This window comes from Schistocerca piceifrons, chromosome 3 (genome assembly GCF_021461385.2).
Source record: "Schistocerca piceifrons isolate TAMUIC-IGC-003096 chromosome 3, iqSchPice1.1, whole genome shotgun sequence".
NCBI lineage: Eukaryota > Metazoa > Arthropoda > Insecta > Orthoptera > Acrididae > Schistocerca > Schistocerca piceifrons.
This window is the reverse complement of record NC_060140.1, coordinates 387,383,372-387,390,170: the sequence shown is the minus strand read 5'-3', so window position 1 is coordinate 387,390,170 and position 6,799 is coordinate 387,383,372. Positions and strand designations below refer to the sequence as shown.

The window sequence follows — 6,799 nt, the reverse complement described above, 5'->3', positions numbered from 1 at the left end:
ACTAACACCCTGTCATACAACCCCAATATACATATAATTTGTGATGTGTTTGGAATGTTTTTCAGTGGCAAGATAGGAAAGGTTGGAGGAGGATTGTTCAGGGATGAAAAACCGAACACGTTTTGTGTTCTATCATTAATTGCTTCTCTATCAGAAGCTAGAACCCCCCCCCCCCTCCAAATATTTATCAGATCATTTCCTTCACATTATCACATTTTATCGTGAGGATTGTGGAGGTTTGATCGGTTACCGTCTTCACACACCCTACCAGCCTACTCAGCAATCTGATGCCGCCCGCCGGCCTGAGTGGCCGAGCGGTTCTAGGCGCTACAGCCTGGAACCGCGCGACCGCTGCGGACGCAGGTTCGAATCCTGCCTCGGGCATGGATGTGTGTGGTGTCCTTATGTTACTTAGGTTTAAGTAGTTCTAAGTTCTAGGGGACTGATGACCTCAGAAATTAAGTCCCATAGTGCTCAGAGCCATTTGAACCATTTTTTTTAATGCCACCCCAATTATATAAGAAAAATAATGGGATGACGGGATGGAACGGGTAAAATTCAGTCACAGCAACAGAAATTCCAGTGAGTTGCACCGTACTGTCCACTTAAAAGAGATTGTTGTCCTTCATCAATGTGGCTGGCCTCCATGTCGCGAAAGTTAAGTAAAATCATTTTAGTTTAGGAGCTGCTATGAAACGTCACCCATTTGAGAAATTTCAATTAAAAATCTCATTGCAAAATAGGCAATGCCACAACCTTTAGCGTGTTTTGTAGCATGTTATTGCTACACAAGTCCGTGAGGGGTCCAAAAATAGCTCCTGAGTATTTGGAATGAGTAGACCATGCAATATGCAAGCTGTCTTACTTGGATATTTTCAATTTCCCCTTGTTTTAGACTTCGCTATGTCTACTCTAATGTCATGAGGGTCGATTCATGCCACAGTTCATGAAGTTAGCCATCTTTGGCAGTCATGTTTTATTGTCACATCATAGTGTTGGCCATCTTGGATGTCATCTTGGGTCATTAATCGTACTAATTAAGATACAGTTAGCTTGGGAAAAATCTGAAAACATCTTGGGTCATACATTAGATCCTAAATAAGCACCATAACTGGGACAAATTATAGTGATAAGAATAATAAATTGGATAATAAAATTGATTCTAAATAAAGACCCCATCTGGGTAATAAATTATAGTCATAAGGAAAAGGGTAGTCCCAACTGGGTAATAATTTAGCTCCTAAACAAATACTGGATAGCGGCCCAAGTGGCCTAGGTGGGGGGCATCCCAACCAGCAGCATAACAGCCCTCCTTTAATAACTTACCCAAACGGCCGAGAGGGAGAGGTGAGTTGGGGAGGGGAGGGAGTGGTCTTTAATCGTCCTGAATCCTCGTGATACAGACATAGATGGGGTGAAAACTGTGCTCCGTCCCATTACTACCAGATCGAACGAAGCTTTTATGACAGATACAGGTTCGTTATTCATGCTGCTAGAAATTTTGCCAGAGTCCGTGGAATGTAGTGGCTGGTGAGGTCGACATGCCAGTAGTCGGTAGACATCTCGGCAACCCATGACCAAACATATTCAGTGAGCGAGAGATCTAGAGAACGTCCTGACCGTGGCAAAGCCCGAAGACCCTCTGCATCAAGGTAGGTCTCGACAGCATGGGCAATACGCAGTCTTGCGTTATGTTACTGGAAAATAGTGACACAGCGATCTCGAAGGTAAGGCAAAGCCACCGGCCTAAACAGGCCAGAAATGTAGAGCGTGATAGTCAAATTACGAGCTATATGAACCAGAAGTGATCGTTTTCTGAACACAGAGGTATCCATATCATAGGTGTTGGACCTATATGGCAATGACGAATATAATGCCAGAAATTCCATACACTGATATGTCCGTCGTGATGCTGTGCGCCGAAGACTGTGTTGTCTGAAAAAAGTGTGTGTAGCCAAACTTGTGTTCAGTACTCTCGTTGGGTGCACAACTGTGTGCGAGCCTTTCTCTACTGAGGTGATTAGGGAAGCAGCAACAGTAGACGCTGTGCTGACTGTCCGTGATGTTCCAGACTTAATTTCACGTTTGTGGTTTGTGTGAGCACATTACGTTTTTGCTCTGCATTAATATCGAGCTGTAGACTGTTTACTAAGTGGTCGTTTGCGTTGTATAGTGGTAATGTGCACTATTTGTTACGTACTGGTAGTCGGTACCGTATTTTAAATAAAGCCTCCTTCCTCGTCATATTTTGTTGAACTGCAGCTCATGAATGGATGATAAGTGGCAAATAGCGCTGTTTATGTCCGATGGCACTCCGCTAAACGGGAGTTTAGCGGATGGATTACATGTTCTTTGTTGTGTATTATTAACGAGCTGCAGACTTTTCGTTTTAATGGTCGATTGTTTTGTATAATAATACTATATAAACTTTGTAATATAGTTTTATATTTATAAAGCCTTGCCTTCGTTACATTTTATTATACAGGATGTCCCAGACGTCTTTCCTTGACAACAAACATGCATAAGGCAGAAAATATGACACATAGACACATATCTTTTGTCTCAAGTTTTTGTGTACAGACACGCTCACACACCCACCCACACACACACACACACACACACACACAACACGATATTAACAAATTTCGATGTGTGCTTCTTTCATTGCCCGAAGGATATCCAGGTGACATTTCAATTCCACCCTTATGTTGGTCAACATTTCGTGAGGGATGGATCTTATGGCCTCAATAATTCTGCGCCATAATGCTACGATGTTGTTCACTTGTGTTTGGTAAACATGGTGTTTGACATAACCTCAGAGGAAAAACTCCAGTGGTGTTATATCCTGCGACCGTGGAGGCCAGATGATGGTAATACCACGCCCAATCCCCAGGAAGTATATCTATATTGGCACGAACATCAACTCTCATTGAGGTGGTGCACCATCTTTTCAGAAAATTAAGTCCGGAATGTTCTGAATCTGTGGCGCACCAAATAACTGCAGGAAATCAAGAAAGATATTGGAGGCGACGACTGCAGTTTCACTGAAGAGGAAAGGTCCTATGATTGTATAGTGTATAAGACCACACCACACGTTCAGGTTAGGACTGTCTCTGATCGTCTCAGATGCAGCGTGGGGTTCTCTGACCCCCAAATCCTACGACTGTGACGATTGGCAGCAGATGGTGTCTTCTTCCACAGTCACTGGGCCCTGTAACAACTAAAGTAACAGTGCCTTTGCGTGTACATAAAAACTTGAATATGTCACATGCAATTCAAGATAAAAAGTATTTGTGTATGCGTCTTATTTTATGCCTTATGAATGTTTGTAATCAGGGAAATACTTCTGGAATATCCTGTATAATATGTAAGCACAATCATTTCATACCTATTTGCACTAAATTCCTCAGGAATGGTTTTGAATACTTCATTAAAAAGAATATTTGTATTGCAGTAATGTGAACTGACGTTTATCAGCGACATCTAGGGTGCCAGATTCCAGGCACGTCACTCATCGCTGCACGACAGTATGGGCTGTTTCCTCAGTGTGTTAACATGTATGGCGCAATTGTGTCCACGGTACTTGAAATCTGTAACTTTGTGACGTAGCTTGTGTAGTTATTCATTATGGTGGCAACATTTTATATGTAGTGACTCGATATGTGGTGTATAATGCATCTACCCAGGTTTGGAATGTTGTTATATTTGCTTAAAATGATTTCTTATTCTGTATTTGTGTAAGACATCATCCGATTCCGAACCATCATCCTGCAAAACATCCACCCCTTCCAGCGCCCCCACACCCTCCAGCAGACTTCCCTCGCTGCCCCTCTGTTTTCCATTTAAATACCTACGCCAACTACTCCCACAACCATGCCCACTTTTCTTTCACCTGCCTAGACACCCTCGTTTAAGCCCCTCACACCTCGCCCCACTTCCCTCCCCCTTCTCACCTGCTGGCACGTCACCAGTATCGTCTCCTCTACCTCAAAATTCACTCCCTCCCTGCCAATAAATACCCTATCCTAGCACCAAGTTGACTCCTTCATCCTTAATGAAACCTTCCTCCAACCTCACCATGTTGTCCGCTCCTCTCCTATCTCCTTCACTGTACCGACAATCCCCTTCCTGTTTCCCGAGGTGGGGTCGCTATTGGCCACCTCAAGCATCTCCCTGTCCGGCCACAGCCCCTCCTCAATGACCCAATTGAACACCTTCTCCTCAGCATCTTTTTTCCCTCCCTCACCATTACCTGTGCCCTATCTATATCTGTCCTGCAGCCCCTATCCCCTATGACTTCATTTCCCATGTTGACCTTACCTTCTCCACCTATGTGATTGCTACCGACCTCAAAATCCACAGCTGTGACCCTGCCACCCATCCTGCTAGTAATTCCACCCCCGATGTTATCCTCACTTCCCCCAACGTCTTTGGTCGTATTGCTGTGGACACCCTTGATCCCATTGGTAGTGACCACCTCCCCATCCTTCTCACCATCTCCTCTGCCCATAGGCCCCCTGCAGCCCCACACCCAGCTGCCCCTCCAAAGTCTGTCCACAACTACCACCATGCTGACTGGGATGCCTACTGGGAATCCTTTGCCTCACAGGTCGAAGGCCACCTGCTCACCTATCACTGTTCCACCATCACCACCCATGCCTCTTCCTTCCTTCAGAAGACCATCACTGATGCTGTGGTGACCCATGTCCCTACCAAACTCATCAACCCTCACTGCCCTAGACTTTCTCTGCAGGCCATCCTTCTTCTTTGTGAATCCCACAGGCTCTACTGCTCCTTACTCCACATCTGTGACCGGGATACACTCATCTGCCACCAGCAATTACAGCGACATATCTGGAATCTCCTTACAGCAAACAAAAGCCAGGACTGGCACCAGACATTAACATGCCCCAACTCCACCGTCCCTGCCAACTCCTCCAAGTACTGGTCAGCCTTCCACCACCTTACTGGTAGCCATCCCACCCCACATTACCCTATGCTCCACGACGATCTCCCCTTCCCTGACAACCTCAGTAAGGCTTCCCATCTCTCCGAGGTCTTCTCCATTCCTGACGATCCCTATTTTAATTACTCCCTCTTCCCCACCATCCTTGACTGCACTGATACCTCGGTCCCACTGCTCACCCCTAGCTTCCAGTACTTGGATCAGTTAGCCCCCTCAGACATCAACACTCCCATCACCACACACAACATCACACTCATCCTCTGCTCCAAACGCAACTCTGCCCCTACTCATGATGGTGTCACCTACAACCACATCAAGGAGTCCCCTCCCCCCTGTCCTTCCTGGCTGTCCTTGCTACCCTGTACAATGTCCTCCTTTCCACTGGCTGCCACCCTGACCTGTGGAAGACTTCCTGTCTCCTGCTGTTCCCTAAACCCAACAAACCCCCCTATGATACCTCTTCCTATCGTCCCATCTGCCTCACCTCCATGTTCAGAAAAGTCTTCGAGACCTTCCTCTCCTGCCATATTCACTGACACCTTAACCAGCACCACCTCCTTCCTCTTACCCAATGTGGCTTCCGGCCTTCCTTCTCAGCCAATGACCAGCTCCTTAACCTTAACTACCTTCTTTCCCTCCAACTTAACACCCATCACTCCACTATCTTTGTTTCCCTTGCCCTCCGGAACGCCTAAGAATATGTCTGGCATCCCAGGCCCTGTTCAAACTCCAGACCTATGCTGTCCCTATCAATTTCGTCTGTCTCGTTGCTTCCTTCCTCTACTGTCGTCTCTCCAGTGTCACTGTTCACATTTCCAACACCCATATCTTCTATCCCTCCACCAGAGTGCCCCAAGGCTCCATCCTTTCCCCTCTCCTCTATCTCCTGTTCACTGCTGATATGCCCCCACCTGTTCATTTCCTCCAATTTGCTGATGACACCGCCTTCCTAGCCCTTTATCCTACCCTTCAACGGTCCCCACATACCCTCCAAACCCACCTTGACCAGTTCAACACTTGGTGCAACCAGTGGTTCCTTCGTATCAAGTCCTCCAAGACCCAGGCGATCATCATAGGCTGCACCACCTGCTCCTTCTCTCTCCATGATTTCTACCTAACCATTTATGGCCGTGCTATCCACCTCACTCCTACCCTCAAATACCTTGGCCTCACCCTAGACTGCCACCTCGCCTGGACTCCCATCTCCTTACCATCCACCACAAAGCTGACAACATTCCACCTCCTGAAACTCCTATCTGGCTGGATATGGGTACTGTACCCTTCCACCATCCTTCACACCTACAAATTCTTGATCTGACCAATCCTTTGTTATGCCAGTTTTGTTTGGATTTCTGCCCCTCCTAGGTCCTTTAATGCTCTCTAAATCCTCGAGCTCCATATACTCCACCTCTCCTTCCATATCCACCTTCTGTCCCCCAAGTGCATCCTCTATGACCTCATCTGCTTGCCCCACCTTCTCCTTTTCCTTGAACACATCCGCACCCTGTATATTGCCCACCAACTGGATCCCCCCACCCCCACCCTCTGGCACCCGCCTTCCTCTCCACCCCGAGTCTGTTGCCGCGTCTTTACCATTGTGTCCTGCTCTCCCTCCATCTCCATACCCTCCACGTCCTTTTCCACCACAACTTACAGCACCTACCCCTCCCGGATGATGAATTTTGCCTTGACGTCTACCCCTCCTACCAACTCTAACCCCACCTTCCTGCTGCCTCCTTCTCAGGGCTCCCTCTCCTCCTACTCCTCTTGAGCAGCTTTCCCCCTCCTGCATTCCCTCCATGTTCCTCTTCAGTGTCTCTGCACTCTTTCCAA

General features: G+C 47.0%; 1 non-coding gene across 1 annotated transcript; it reads left to right on the top strand.

Moving 5' to 3' along the window:
- Nucleotides 1-300: 300 nt before the first annotated feature.
- Trnas-gga lies at nt 301-384 on the top strand. The gene is given in 2 exon segments: nt 301-340; nt 350-384. It is a non-coding gene; the product is annotated as a tRNA-Ser (tRNA).
- Nucleotides 385-6,799: the final 6,415 nt, after the last annotated feature.